The sequence below is a fragment of the Lissotriton helveticus genome, chromosome 5_1, assembly GCF_964261635.1.
Source record: "Lissotriton helveticus chromosome 5_1, aLisHel1.1, whole genome shotgun sequence".
In the NCBI taxonomy this organism is placed as follows: Eukaryota; Metazoa; Chordata; class Amphibia; order Caudata; family Salamandridae; genus Lissotriton; species Lissotriton helveticus.
The window spans coordinates 155465449-155481956 of NC_136065.1; positions in this window are offsets into that span (position 1 = coordinate 155465449).

Sequence of the window (16508 nt, forward strand, 5' to 3'; positions counted from 1 at the left end):
CAAACCATCAAAGTTCTTCAGGTCTTCCACCCAAAATCAGCCTGCCATCTTCTCACTGAGGTTTAAAAATGTAAGGGCTACAGCACTTTTCTTTTATTGGTCTTTTCTAAGGGACAAGCTCCAAGCATATCCAAGATCTGAAGATTTCCTGCATTTTTTGAAGAGATTTGGGACCCATCCCTTTTATGAATTTGTATGACCTAGAGCCAACTTCCCCTGTCCCATTACCACTAAACACAGCAGGCTGGTCTTTCACACTCAGCAAACCTCTTGGTTGATACATAGTGCTTTATCCAACTCTTCTCACTACTGTGGTGTCAGTTCACCAGTAATGTACATGAGACCAAAACGTACACTTCCTGACATTACCTATGCCTAGTGAAGTGCCTGGTAATAACGACTCTAAGAAGATATGACTTTGGCGGTGCAGCACCCAGTCCGCCCTACCGCTGCACTGCCAAAGCTGTGGTCAGACAGCCTGCCAGATTAAGAGTTCCCTCCTGTCTGGCGGGCTGGTCTTTGGCATTCGCAAAATGGTGCTTCAGAAAATGGGCACCCCAATGAAAAGCCAAAAACAGTTCCTGCACGACATGGACTTTGAAGGCAATGCAGTACAGAAACTGGGGTGCATGCACAGAGGTGGGCACCTGTTATGACCCAGTGCATGCATCCCCATGCGCAGAAGGCACATAGAGGGACCCTTTGTTTCTTCTCCACCACGATGTTCATGCAGTAGGAACCTCCATGACACCACCGGCAGAAAGGAAATTCATACTATGCAGGGCGGGACCACATTGCACCACTAACAGGGAATGGCCGTTCACAGGCAGCTGTGGGGGGACAATGGTAGTCCAACCGCCCTATTGTAATAGGGTGGTTGAGAGACCATCGCTGCTGCGCCCCCACAAGACTGGTACTCGGCCCCTAAGTGGTTTCTTCAACCCAAAGCCTCTGGGAGAGATATTATAACTCAAATATAATGCAACAACCTTTCCAATTTCTTCGAGGAGAAAATGAATACTATTCAGAGGGGCTTCAATAGTAACCCTGAGGGGGTATATAGGTCTCGATGCCATTTACAGGACATTTGCCCTCTTAAGCCTAAATTGGCTGCTTTTCAATATATTTATCTTCTTCAGCGAACATAATGTGCCATAATACTGTGCAAATCTGTTTCCAACCCATGTCCCCGGCAATTGAGGTAATTCATCTTGTGATTAACAGTATCCTAAACTATTCTCCTTCATCAGCAGTGATGCCTGAGACATAGAAGCTGGCGGTGGTTAAACCGCTATTGGAAGAGTGAGCTGCCAACTTAAATGTTTTATCTAATTTCAGGCCTTTCTTCCTTCTCCCTGCCCCTGCAAAAATGTTAGAAAAATTAGTTAACGAGCAACTAATGGATTTTCTTGAAAATTCTATAATTTCTCATCGATCGCAATCGGGTTTTAGGCCCAGGTATTTTGCAGTATCTGCTCTTTTAGAAGTATAAGAAACAGGCTGGATCAAGGTCAGAATGCTGTGCTTATCCTTTTAGATTTGTCCGCAGGGTTCGACATGGTGTCTCACCTGGTACTGCTTCAGTGTCTTAGGGAGATTGGCATCTGTGGCCAGGTTTGGGCCTGGTTCCAGTCTATTCTTGCCAACAGGAGGCAGATGGTATCCATTGGCCAGTTTTCCTCGAAAGAAAAAACTTTAAGGTATGGCGTGCTTTACAGATCATCACTTAGTCCTACATTATTTAACATATATCAGCTCTAATCACTCTGATTGGCTCTTCTGGGATTTCCACCACATCTGACGCCGACGATACCCAATTGATCTTGTTGCGTGACAAGAATTCTTGTGGCTCTGAACTTAATTTTAAGAACTATCTCATTAGTATCATCCTCTGAATGGAGCATAAACTCTAAAGTATAATACAGACAAGAAGGAGCTAATTGTATTTGATCACAACACCATTTTCCTCCTCAGATGTGGTTTCATGATAATCTCATGCATCCATCCACCTGTAAGGATGGTGCGGAATCTAGGAGACAAATTTAACCGTTCCCTTTCTTTGTGCTCTCAAGTTTTATCTGTGTTGGGCTTCTGTTTTTCCTTATAGAAGTCATTTAAAAAGTTTTTGAATGTCTCCCTCTGACAGCAAGAAAAACAGTGTCCCTTGTGCTCATCACCTCAAAGCTGGACTAATTTAATAAACTCTACTGAAGGATTCCTAATCAATTGCTGCATAAGCTTCAAGTGGTCCAAAATGGCACAGTTAAACTTGCTCTTAAGCTCCCACGCAACTGTTCGGTCTCTAAGGGATTCAAGAAATTGCACAAGCTTCCTGTCCAAAAGTGGATCCTCTTCAAATACCTGACCTTGGTAATTAGAATGTTCCACCTCACAGGCCCTAAGTACCTTTCTGATTGCTTTATGCACTATAGGACCCAAAGGACTTACAATTCAAACCTGCTAGCTGTTTCTTCTTTCAGGCTTAAAACAAGAGAAGAAAATATTTTGCTGTGTTGGTTTCTAAAGCCTGTTACCAGCTTCCTAGATCACTGAGATTCATAGAGAGTAAATTTGCTTTTAAGAAATGTCTCAAAGTTGGCTTTTCCCTTATCTGATGACTTTTGTAAAATTATGAGTTTCCCTCCTCTTAACATTCTGGCAACTACCTGATTTGACTGCTGAGACTGCTCACGCACTACGCGAACTACGCAATACGTAATCGAGGGAGGAGCTCTAAGTCTTCTGATATTCAATACTTGTGCCTTGATCCACCCATGTATATGCAATCTTTTTTAACATTTGATACACAGCACTTTATGCACTTTTTTCTGCTCCTGCTTTGCCTCAACATATTACACAAACATGTCTCCATTCCTAAGTGCAATGACTGGTCATGTACATTAGCGTCTTGTCCGCGTGACCAGGTCTCAACTCAAAGCACTTTACATGTTACGTTTTTCAGTACGTTTTGTGCTGCTCATAGAGCTATAGTTCTGAAACGTTTTTTAATTAGGCATCCCTGCGTCCTTGCACAGAAGCCTTGTACTTTTTACAATCTGTGACACCTGATGAGATTGCTTTTATTGTGTACTCCTTTCTGAGGTTGGTGCTTAAGAGAAGGAAATGTTGTTGCCAGCCCGGTTAATAAGAATAATGCAATAGTATTTTGCTATCTGTGATGAATTTTCTGTCACCCATTTTATTTAGCCTGGAATTTCGGCCTCAATTGTACAGCCTGTTTGGGTAGAATTATAGCTAATCCTAAGAAATGTGATCATTTTACTTTATTTATTTATAAAGTTTTATATAGCGTGAACTTGATCCCGAAGGATATCAGAACGCTTTACAATTTGAGGCAAAGGTAATAAATCAGAACATTAGTCTAACATGGGGAATCTAATGGGCATTGAATCAACTAGAACAAACATAACAGCTCAATATAACCTGAGTGCACTAGTGGGAATGGGCTATGCGATGTGTGTCCCTTTTATGAGAGAAACTCTTCCTGCTTCTGTAAACGCCTTTAGCTCTCAGCAGATGGGGTAAATGCCATTAAGGTTCCAAAGGCAAAAAATGTTTATCTATTTATTTTATTTACAAAGTTCCATACAGCGCGAACTCGATCCCGAAGGACACCAGAGCGCCCCACAACCTGAGGCAAAGGTAACAAATCCATGACATCTAAATCAATAACACCAATTCTCACATCGCATATGGGACCCTTACAACGTTTCTCAGGCTCACCTAAAGCATCAACTTTCACGGATGATATAGACACTATGGGGCCGATTCACAGAACTAACGTAAGACAAAATCCTAAACTTACTACTTTTGGTATTCACAGAAGTTAGGATTTTGTCTTAAGTTTGTCTTAAGACAAACTTAAGACAGACTTAAGACAGATTCCTAACTTAAGTCTGTCTTAAGTCTGTCTTAAGACAAACTTAAGACAAAATCCTAACTTCTGTGAATACCAAAAGTAGTAAGTTTAGGATTTTGTCTTAAGTTAGTTCTGTGAATCGGGCCCATTGCTAATAGCTTCTGATAAAATATCATTCTCAACATCAAGTTGGCTAACTTTGAGTCTTGTCTTGTTCGCATGACATACGTTAAAAAAATGTTCGATTTTTTTGCAATTGTTACAACGCTTCCCTTGAGCAGGGCAATTAGAAAAGTTGCCTAAATGAAACTTTGAACCACATCGATAGCAACTTCCATTCACTTTTTTATCATTACCTTTTTTAGTTACATATCTGTGTGAAACAAAATGTACATCAGTATCATTACTGGATGATGACATGTCTACTGTTGCTACTTTCGAAGAGTCAACCGACAGATTGGTTGTAGGTTCAGCCAAAATGTTTGAAGAAACCACAGAGCGCTCTATACTTCGTGCTATATCCATGACCTCATTAAGCGAAGAATTCTAACACGTCAAAATTTGTTCTTGAATTTTCTTGTTAAAGCAATTGAAAACTAATTGGTCACGTAAATGTCCAAATAATTTCCAAAAACACATTTGGAAGCAAAAACACATAATACATCCAAATAATCTTCAATAGACTCCACAGATGATTGTTTGCGTTTAAAAAATGTATGCCTCTCCACCATCACTGAAGGCTAATCAACATATTGTTTACCCATTCGTGCTAATGCTTCTTTTAAAACATCCAATGAATCATCACCAGATGGTGCAGGTACAATAGGCAAATTATCAAAAATGTTTTGTCCGGCATTGCCTAAATGGTTAAATAATAATGCTTTCTTATGTGAAGCAGTATATTTGCTAGCATCTATAGCCTCCAAGTAATTTTCAAAAATCCTAAACCATTTGTGCCAAGGTTTCACAGGTTTACCTGGCAATTAAAGAAAAGGTGGTGGTTGCATCACATTGTTGACATTGCTGGATGCCATAATTCACAATAACTATGAACTGAACCAAATAAAACAAACCTTCTTGTGTCAAACTATGTAGTATCCACTTGTTAATAAAAGCGTACAACCCTTAAAACGAAGCGTTTCAATAAAAAAAAAATAAGCTGTTTTTGATCGTTGCTAGGTGACCAAACTTGTTTTGCTGAAATAAGTATGGAGGCACGTCAATCACGTAACGTGATGACGTAGTAGATCCCACGTTGAAAGTCAAACGTCAGCTTCAAAGCGATACGTCTTGCTTCAGCACATTGCTCCTGAGCGCGTGTGTGTCAAAGTTCCAGACAGAACAGTTCCGTTTACTGTGCGTGTACTCCTCTCAAAAGATGCAGATACACGCGCCACAGTTTAAAAGATGCCCTGATGAAATTTAGTGTCAAACCTTTGGGGCATGGTCTGTAACACACATGGTCACCCCAAATTGCTACTGTTTGCAATGGCACAAAGTGCTCCCTGGGAGCCTGCCGCAGGCAGCGCTGCATACCAATGATTTTAATCTCGATTTACCTCAAGCCTCTTCCTTCCACCACCCTACAGCTCCTGTTACATTGATGGAGCAAGGTGGAGAAAATAAATGTTGTGTACCCATTGCGAAATCACACTTCAATAACGTGTAATCTCAATTAATGGAGTGTTGCATGGATTAATCAACTTAGAATAAATTGTTACGCACACATCAACATGTGGGAGATTAATTCTTGCTTGTGTTGCAAACATAATTTATTAACTGTGTCATTTTGTCGTGTTGTGAGTTAATATGCTGCTTAAAAAATAATGGAATAAAGGATAAATGTGCTTTTGTCCCTGTATGTGTGGCTGAGATTAGGGCCAAAAGTAAGTACAGAATGCATATATGTAGCTTGTTGCTAGATAACTACTAATAGGGAAACCTTAGTAAGGGGGGAGGTAAACAGAACGGGCTATTTACTTTTATTTAACGTTTATTTGTGTTTGTTTCTATGATAGTTCTAATTCTGGCTCGTGAGGCCTGAGGCAAGATGGAGTCATGGGCCTGCTTTGACAGTGAAAGACAAGACGCATGCACATTAACGATTGTCAAGAATGAATGCGAGCGGACTGTGCCTGTACAGAAGGCAGGTTCAAGGTCGTGGTGGCCTGGAAGTCTAGATGGCCGCCAAGTGCTGAGAGCAATGGTTCTGAACGTGAGAAAATCGTGTAACGTTGCAAACTGAAGAACTTGACTAGGCCGGATGATGGAAACAATGGGAACATTTAAAAAACTCCTGACAGGAAGAAAAAGTATAATTTATTGATGAGGTTATGCTCATCCGACCCTAAATTGACCAATGAGGACTCAACTTTTCTCTGGAAGTTACTCTTTATTAAGAACTTATAGAGAAAAACTTTAACTTTTCCTTTCCAGCAAATGCACTTTGATTAGGGATTCTAGTTAGGGATGTTTAGGAGAGAATGGACTTTGAGAACTATCAATCTTTGCTAAAACTTGCGTTCTGAACTTAAACTTCTAAATGTTTTATTTCTGATATCTTTTATAAATAAATACTATTAATTGATTTAAACCAAATGTTCGTTTAAATGTCAATTTTTGAAATTAAATAAATAAAGAAGAGAAGTTTTAGACATGTTTAATCTGCTTGAATAAAATTAGATAAAATGGAAAATCTAAGCTGGTCTTGAGTCTTCCTACGTCTAATTTCGTACTAGCAGACCCGTCGACCCATATGGCGATATGTCTAAATGTATATTTTCTGATGACAAAACCATGGTAAGATTCTAAAAAGTACAGATGTAAATAGTGTAACGTTTAGTTTAAATTAGACATCTCGCTAAATGATACAGCAGCTTTCCATTAGATTTACTGATCCTATGAATGAAGAGGAAGTGTACATGAGTAGCTCTCAGTGATATGGGCCCCACTGGTGAGTATATGTGTCTTCTGGTGTTTCAGGGATAAGTGAAATGGTTTCAGAGATTATTTTTGGAGTAGCGCTGCATCAGTTATTAGCTTGGTAGCAGAGTAGTGGTTGCTATCGAAATTAGCTAGGATTATGTATAAAGCACTATATAGAGTTTTTGATGTACAGAATTATGACTAACATCTGTTGAGTCCGTATCATGTTATATGTAGTTCAGAAAAGGCTTCCAAGCGTTGTGTGAAGCTAGTGCCTCTGTCTGCAGGCAGAGGAAGTGTGGCAAGTAAAGTCGCACAGTGCATTAGTCTGTTTAAAAAAAGTAGTATCATCGTATACTGCGGTGGAATCGTCGTATATCACTGTTTAGGGACACTTAGGGCCCCATTACGATGGCGGGCGGGCTAGCGGAAATCGGGACCGCCCGCCGAAAGGGCGGGGGTCCCGACATTGCCATTGGGATGCGCCCGCCACAGTGGCGGGCGCATTCCTCAATTTAACATTGTGGCGGGCGGTGCTCACTGCACCGCCCGCCACAATGTTAAAAACAAAAGCACGCCTTTGCACAATCGAAGCGGCAGGCACCGCGCGGTGCCTGCCTCTTTCGATTATACAAAGGCAGGGGGGTACCTGTGGTACCCCCCGTGTGCCACCCCCCTTTGGCCTTCACTCTGTGGGCCCACAGGGGGCCCCCAGAGTGAACACCGCATTCTTTTCCGTGGCGGCATTGCCACCACGGAAAGGCATTGAAAAAAGCCCATAGTAATGTGGCGGGCGGTGTCTAACAGACACCGCCTCCATGTTACTCGTTTTCCGCCCTGGCCGCAAGGCGACCGGGGCGGAAAACAGGCGGGCGGTGTTTTTCACCGCCGCCTTCCCCTCTGCCATCCTAATATGGCGGTGGGATTTGGGCTTGCGATGTCGGGCGGTTTGCCTCCGCCAGGCCGGCGGTAGCCACCGCCAGCCTGGCGGAGGCAAACCGCCCGACATCGTAATAGACCCCTAAGTGTGAAAGGATAAATGAATAGTGAGGACAGTCTATAACATCTTAGCCTTCAAGTATAGGGATCATTGGGTATCCTGACTAAAACTTACTGCTGGGAGAGTAGTAGGACTTAACCCGAGCTTGAAAGAAGGGTAAAGTGCGTGTGCTACTTTACTGACGATAAAGAAATTCTGTGGTAGGGTGGAGGTAAGCGCTGCCTACTGGAAATACAGAATTATGGTATGAATGAATAGGGATTTCTGTGTGAATGTGAGTAAACGAAATAGCAATATGCGTTCTTGTGAAACGCATCTTGTGAGACTCTAAGGCGTATTAAAGTCTCTGTATGTGTCTTATTCCTAGAGAAACAGGTTTGTTATTGCCTCACAGAAGGTAAGGTAGAGGGTAGTGCTACTTTTTCGACGAGTCTAAAATTCTGTGGAGGTAAGCGTCGTCTACTCCACATACAGAATACTTGTGTGATTGAGAAAATTCTATCACTTTATTTAGCGAAACAGGCGAAAGGTATTGTTTTATGTAAGTTACTAACTGATTTTGTAAAATATCTTGTAAATACGGCTTCTTGAAAAAATCCTGTAAAGGAGGGGTCAGTCAGCGCTGCACGAGCCAAAGCGCGGGTGACGCCAAAAGTGTCGCGCAGGGATTGGTCCTTGTGACCAAGACGGGGAAAGGGCTGATTGGTGCATCACGGAAAGCAGCGGAAGCTATTGATTGAGCACTACGGAGACGTATCTTGTTCTAATTGGTACGTTAGTGTGAACCGCGCTGTGATAGGTTGGTGTTACGGGACAGCAACAGAGTAATACGTGGTCTTTTGTGAGGCAGAAAATTTACCGAAAATGGCTTACTATTATTATGACGGAGACAAGAAGAAACCTTCATGGTTTAAAAAGTTTAAAAATATGTTTGTAAAAGGCAAAGAGGTATTCACGAGAGAGGGAAAAATAATTCCTCCGCCGAAGACGCCTGCTTCTTATTTGATGTCAAAATATGGTTACCATACGTGTGTTTGGTTGGAGAATTGGGTATGGTATACCAAAGATGATGGTGCGTTAGCTTTTCCAGAAGGAGGATCTTTCGACTTGGCAGTTTTGAGAAATTTGAGGGACAGAATGATGCAGCTTGAGCCAAGACCGAGACCCACTCAATTTGAGGCATTGGTTGAATGGGAAGATGAGATGCATGATATAGAAAGCGAACGGTTGAGTCAGCATGTAAGACCACGAAGTGGATTCGATGGCTTATGGGTTGAGACACATGAGACCAGAATGCACAGATGGAGAGATGCAAACATGTATAATGGATTGTATCCTGTTAGATTGATGGATGATTTTGAAGGGAGAAAATGCACAGAAAAGAAGAAAAACATAGAAAAGGAGAGGCAAAATGATGGTGACAGTGAATCGGAGGATGCTGTATTAGAAGAGATATTAAATAGGAGACTGCCCCCATATCAGCCAGGTTCTTTATGGATTACACCGAATGCTCCATCGGCAGATGAGAGGAATAATGAAACTCCAAAACAATATTCGAATTTAAAAGATGTGCCACAAAGAGTAGAAGTGAGATACAACCCAAATACCTCTATAACAGAGTCAAGACTTACTGGTACCCCTAAACAGAGTAATATACGAGAAACTGTAAATAGTGCAGAAAGACGAGTTGAGGAACAAACCAGTACTGCAGAGTATATATGAACTACCAATGAACTGACCGAGAAGATACAAGAGCTTACTAAAAACATAGAAGCAGTGACAGTTCCAGTAACCATAGGACCTGTAATTCCAGTGTTTGAAAACCAGAGAGTAAAAGAACCAAGTTTAACAATCCCATTACAGCAAGGCTTGCAAAAATGAAACAGAAATATTTACCCAGACTTGTCAGTAATTAAACAAGTAGGTACTGTAAACCCGCCTGACTTGACTTTGAATCAGAGTTTACCATATAAATATGCAACCGGAGCAGAATCTGATTCTGCCACACCAGAAAGGAGTAAATAGATTTAACGCAAACCCCTGTCGGACCTTCAGACCAGGAATTGAGTGAGTGGATTAAAACTTAAAAATTAAAAGAGCATGAATCAAAAGTGCTGGATGTAGCAAAACTAAAGGTAGACATGGAGGAATTGATTATTGGAACCATTGGAACAGATAGACTCAAAACATACCAGGATGATGAACTTATGTTTATGTGTAAAAGTATAACATGGAAGGCCAAAACGGTGTATGATCAATTGGAGGAATTAGCAAATGAAATAGGAGTGGAATTTTCAAAATTTAAATCATTGCAGAAATCATACAGAGTAGATTTTGCAGAAAAAGACATTGAGAACATGAATACTGCTGGAAGGTTAGCACAAATAAAAGAGTTGATTGTGCTGTTGCGAAAATTGGGAGATGTGAGTAAATGGAGGTTTAAATGGGCAAAGAAGAAAGAAGAAAATAGTGGTAAATCCACATTAGCTTTTCCAATCAGGGAAAAGGAAGCAGTGACAACTGCGTTCCCCATGAGAGAGATACCTGGAAGAGGATTTGTACGTGTTCCCTGGAGCAGACAAGACATATTGTCATTCACAAATGATTTCCCTAGGCTGAGAGAGAAACCAGTGGAAGAACAAGCAGTACAATTAGATAATAGAGGAGCTGATACAAATCAGGTAAAACCAAAAGGTAGTTTCGGAAAACCTAAATTAGTAGGAAATATTGATGAGTTGAAGAAGAAATACCCCTGTTTTAATTGCGGCAAATTAGGGCATTGGAAGAAAGAGTGTAAATGCCCGCCGAGAGTTAATGCGGAAAATATATAATTGAATCCACAGGTGCAGTATGAGAAAAACCAACAACAACCGCAACAACAGCAGATAGTAAATCAGCAAAGTCAGGTGCCACAACCGCCACTGCCACACAGTGTAAACCAGCAGAGATACAGTGCAGAGACAGGATTCAGCGGAGGTGAGCAGGTAAAAAGACCGCAAAGAGTGCATGCGTGTCCTCAGTATTGGTTACAAGAGGAGGGTGGCAGTGAGTCGGATGAAAGTTTCTGACGGTGCCTGAGAGAGGAAGAAGAGTGTGTGCTTGGAGCCACTCTTGAGGGGGATCAGTCTGGTCCATTTGTGAGCGGGAAGGTGAATGATGTAGAAATAACTTTGCTAGTGGACACTGGCGCTACCCGTTCTACTGTTAGATCAGTGGAAGTTCAAAATCTTCCTCTCTCAGGAGAGTCGATCCAAGTTGTAGGTGTAGCTAATAGACAGATAAAAACTCCCTTGACAAAACCAGTAGAAATAGAAATTGGAACTTTGAAAGATACGCATCGATTTGTTGTGTGCGATAGTAGTCCTGTTAATCTGTTAGGAAGAGACATTTTGTGCAAGATGAATTGTGCCACATATTGTTCACCGGATGGCATAGAATTGCAAACCCCAGAGGAAGATAGCCTGTATAAAATGGCTATGCTTATGGTTGAGGCTGAGCAGGATAAACTATTCCCTGTATTTGATTGAGAGAAAATACCTGATATACTAAAAAAATCAGTGAAAGAAAAGGTGTGGGATTTCACTGGAAAAGTCATTGGGTTAATGAGAGATGTTGATCCTGTAAAAGTCACGGTAAAGGAAGGTGCAAGTTACCCAAACATTCCTCAGTATAAAATGCCTGCAGAAGTGATTGAAGGAATAACTCCAGTGATTGAGCAGGGAATACTGAGAGAAATAGAAAGCAGTCTTTGTAATTCACTGATTATGGGATTGAAAAAGCCAAATAGATCTTTTAGAATTGTACAAGACCTGAGAAAGGTAAATAAAATAGTTGTCCCATAATGCCCGATTGTACCAAATCTGTATCAGATTCCCTATGGTGCGGAATGGTACACAGTCGTAGACCTATGTAATGCGTTCTTCACAGTTCCATTGCATCCAGAAAGCCAGCCAATATTTGCGTTCCGGTTCGGAGACCGTATTCTGGCATGGTGCCGAATTCCTCAAGGGTACACTGAAAGTCCATCAATCTTTAATCAATTACTAAAGAAATCATTGGAGAGTTTGTGTCTGCCTGGAGAATCTGTGTTAGTGCAGTACATTGATAACCTTCTGGTAGCATCAAAAACTAAAGATGCATGCATAACTGTTAAATCATTTGGCTGGAGAAGGACACAAAGTGTTGCCGTCAAAATTACAATTTTGTCAGAGAGAAGTGCAATACTTAGGTTATAAGATTGCAAAAGGAATTAGACAAGTGACTGCAGAAATAATTAAAATGATACAGGGAATGAAACCACCGAAAACTCAAAGACAAGTGAGAATGTTCCTGGGAATGGTAGGCTATTGTAGACAGTGGATTAGTAGATTCTCATTGATTGCAAGGCCATTGCAGAGGTTGACTAAAGCAGACATCAGAGACCCTATTGTTCTAACTAAAACTGAAATGGAAGCATTTGAGCAGTTGAAAACTAGTCTTTGTGAAGCACCAGCTTTGGGATGCCAAATGTTGAAAAAGAATTTGAATTGTATTGCGGTGAGCGAAAGGGATGTGCATTGTCAGTACTGATTCAGAGACACGGGAAACTGAGAAAGCCCATTGCATATTTCTCAGCTGTTTTGGACCCTGTTGCAAAAGCATTACCGGGCTGTCTGAAAGCAGTAGCAGCTACAAGTGTCAGCATAGAGCAAAGTGAAGGAATAGTGATGGGATTTCCTGTGAGAGTGTATGTACCTCACTCAGTGGAGATTCTCCTCACTAGAACAAAAACTCAATATTTGACTAACAGCAGAATTACAAAGTACAAAAAGACAACTCTAGGAGCAGAGAATGTAACAATTTCAAGGTGTGTAAATGTAAATCCTTCTACACTGCTGCCTGATGTCCAAGAAGTTGAAGTGAGAGGAGAGGTTGATCACAAGTGTTTGGATGTTCTTGAATACTGTACCAAACCAAGACCAGATATTAGAGATGAACTATTGTCTGAATCTGATTATGTGATGTTTGTGGACGGTTCATGTCTGAGAACAGATGAGGGTGCTTTGAGTGCGGCGTATGCAGTATGTACTGTTGCAAAGGTGTTGGAAGCATCTTGTCTGAAAGTAATTTGTTCTGCTCAAGTAGCGGAGCTAATTGCTTTGATTCGAGCATGTGAGTTGGGAAAAGAGATTAAGGTCACCATAGTGACCGACAGTCAGTATGGGTTTGGAGTTGTTCATGATTATGGACAACTGTGGTCCCAAAGAGGGTATTTGACCTCTGCAGGATCTCCCATATGGAATGCTGAGTTTGTTGATTGATGCAATACAGTTACCAGACAAAATAGCTGTGGGAAAATGTGCAGCTCACAAGAAGGGGGATGACTACATCACCCGAGGTAACAGATATGTTGACTCAATTGTAAAATACTGTGCAAAGAATTTGGCTTCAATTAATAAAGACAGGGAAAAAGAACATGTTCTAAGTCCTTTAATGCTAACAACAGTAGTTGAAACTTGGCAGGAAGTGAGGCAAATGCAGGAAGAGGCAGATGAGGAGGAAAAGAATACTTGGTTGAAAGCAGGATGTAGACAAAGGGAGGAAAATGAAATGTGGGTCTACAAAGACAAAAGACCAGTAATGCCTGATAGCATGATCTCAAACATGGCCCGAGCATACCATGGTCAAGCTCACATTGGAAGAGATGCTATGTTGAGACTGTTTAGACAGACTTGGTATAACCCAAAGTTCAGGATGATTGCAGAGAGCCTGTGCCAGGGATGTCTGGTGTGCCAACAGTTTATTACAAACAGAAAAACAATTGTAAGTTTGGGAACCATAGGACGGGAGGGAGGTCCATTCACATGAATGCAATTAGATTTCATTGAATTGCCACCATGTAACAGACTGAGATATGTTCTGGTGGTCATCTGTTTGTTCTGAAGGTCGGTGGAGGCGTTCCCCACAAGGAGGAACGATGGAATTACTGTTGCAAAATCATACCTAGGTACGGGTTCCCAGTGACGATTGAGACAGATCGTGGCCACCACTTTCAAAATGACCTCATACAGATGGTATGTGAAGCACTGAACATACGTCAGAGACTACATTGTGCTTACAGGCCTGAGGCGTCAGGAGTAGTTTTATTTTTTTTAATTTTTTTTTAGTCCAACACTGCTTTATTGCATAATACAAGGCAGAGTACACAGCTTATCGTACCCACAACCTGGAGGCCGGCAGCGTGGTACGGTAATTATAACACAGCCTCGTAGCCGGCATCCCTGAGGCCCGGCGGCATAGTACATGCATAAGCGATGGTAGGAACACAGCTGATGTTGCGGGGCCCCTGAAGGATGAGCAGTAGCAGAACAGTGTTATCAACGTTAACATTCAGTGACAGAACAGTGAGAAAAACTTCCCAACATGGAAGAAACCAAGAGGCATTTCATACTCCCTTGAAAAAAAAAAAAAGAAAAGGTGTCAAATCAGTAAGGCAGTCTAGATAGGTAGTGCAGTGCAGCGCTCGGCAGTCGTAACTCCATACTCCGAACAGTCTACTAGCAAGTCCGAAGGTAATGACATGTGCTGTGGTTTGTATGCAACGCGTTAGGGTGGAAGAAGAGTTCGGGGATGTGCCAAGTGTGGTGTAGGGGGTAATGGTCCAACTCAGGGGGGGGGGACACTTGCTACCAGGAGGGGGGGACCCTCAACGGTGGGTATGGGGGCAGTGGCACGGAAAGCTGACCAGTCCAGCCCAACCGCAGGAGGCAAAGCACGTCCCACGCTGACCACGGTGATATGTGGATGCTGTAGCAAGAGTGAAGGCCTGCTCCAGGGCTGTACGATATAGCATCAAAGATTAACAAGGCCCTCCTCAGGTGTATCCACCTCGACCGATCGTTGGAGCATGTAGCATACCAGGGGACCCCATATGTCTCTAGGTTTACAGGATGTAGGCAATAGGTCGGCGAATGTATTATGCTGGTCTTGACAGTAGGCCAAGTCCGCCAGCCAGTCCTTAAATTTGGGTGCCCTGCCACGGCCCCACTGACAGGCCACACGCCTTTTGGCCAAAAGCAGTGCGGTATCAACAAATTTCCGGCTAGAGCTAGGGATCTGCTGAGTATATCCGAGAAGCGTCACCAAGGGGTCCATAGGCACCGTAGTGCTCGTCATGTCTGTAAGGGCATCCGTCACTTGTTGCCAATAAAGGGCCACCTGTGGGCATTCCCACGCCAAATGTATAATATCCGCATGGCCGGCACGGCAGCGCACGCAGCGGTCGTCCTCCGCCAGGCCAAATCTGAGTTTGCGCACCGGTGTATAGTACATCCGTTGTAGGAATTTATAATGTATAATTTTGAATCTGCTACTGGCAGATAAGCGGGAGGTGAATGCACAGCAGTACAGCCATTGCTCATCAGTGATGTCAGTAGCCAGCTCAACGTTCCATCGCGCCCGAGCACTGGAGTCCGGTATCGGCGCAGCACCCCTGAGCTGACGGTAAAGGCCAGACACCAAATGTGTCCCATCCCGTGAGCTTAACAGGAAATGGAGCGGAGGCAAAACCTCAGGTTCGTCAGGGAAGTTGGGGAGTATGTCCCGCATCCCCGCACGTAGACGGACGTAATAAAAAAGTTCCAGAGGGGTGTGGCCGTGCGTCGCGAAGAAATGGTCCGCCGTTTTGAACCGACCATTAACAAACAAGTCACCCCAGCAGGAGACATGTAGTTTAGCGTAAAGGGTGCGGAATCCTTGTTCCCGCAATAGAGTGAGCTCCGGATGATAGGTAAGTGGCAACTTCGGCGAATAAGGTAGCTGGCAAGACAAGCTCTTGGCCATACGACGCCATGCATCCATCATGCATGAAACGGAAGTGTTGGGCGTGGTGATGGATGATTCCGGGCAGTGGAGTAATCCTGAGAGTGGGAGGGGGTGTACTATCCAGTCCTCGACCGCAATATGTGGCATGTAAGGCGTAGGAGCCATCCAGTGGTAGGCAAAATGTGCCTGAGCGCACTGGTAATACTCCTCGAAGTCCGGGACATCGAATCCTCCTTTGTCGTAGGGCAAGGTAAGCGTGGACCATTGAAGCCGGGAGTTCTTGCCTCCCCAAAAAAGCCTGCGTAGCTCCATCTTTAGCGTCTTAAAGAAGAAAGCGCCGGGGAAATAGGGAATGTTAAGAAAGAGATAAAGGAATCGGGGAAGGATAACCATTTTAATTAGGGACGCCCTGCCGGCCATGGAAAGCGGCAGGGTGAGCCAGCGATACACGGAAGCAGTCAGTTTAGTGATAGCCACTCCATAACTGGCCCGTAGTGTCTCCTCCCTATCACGGGAAATACGTATCCCCAGGTAGCGGAGGTCCGTCCGGCACCACTCCAATGGATAGTCAAGGGGAAAGTCACCCACCGCTTCTGTTAAAGGGAAAATTTGGGACTTGGACCAGTTGATGTGTACTCCTGACATTCCACCAAACATAATGAACTCCCTGAGTAGTGGATTAAGATGCTTCTCAGGGTGCTTGACATATAGGGTGATGTCGTCTGCATACAGGGACACATCTATTTGCCGCTGTAAGCATTGAACCGCCCCATCTCGATGGAGCTGACGTAGGCGGCAAGCCAGAGGCTTAACAGCTATGGCAAACAATAAGGGTGAGAGCGGACAACCCTGGCGCGTGCCTCTGGTAATGTCGATGGGTTGTGATAGGTGACCATTGAC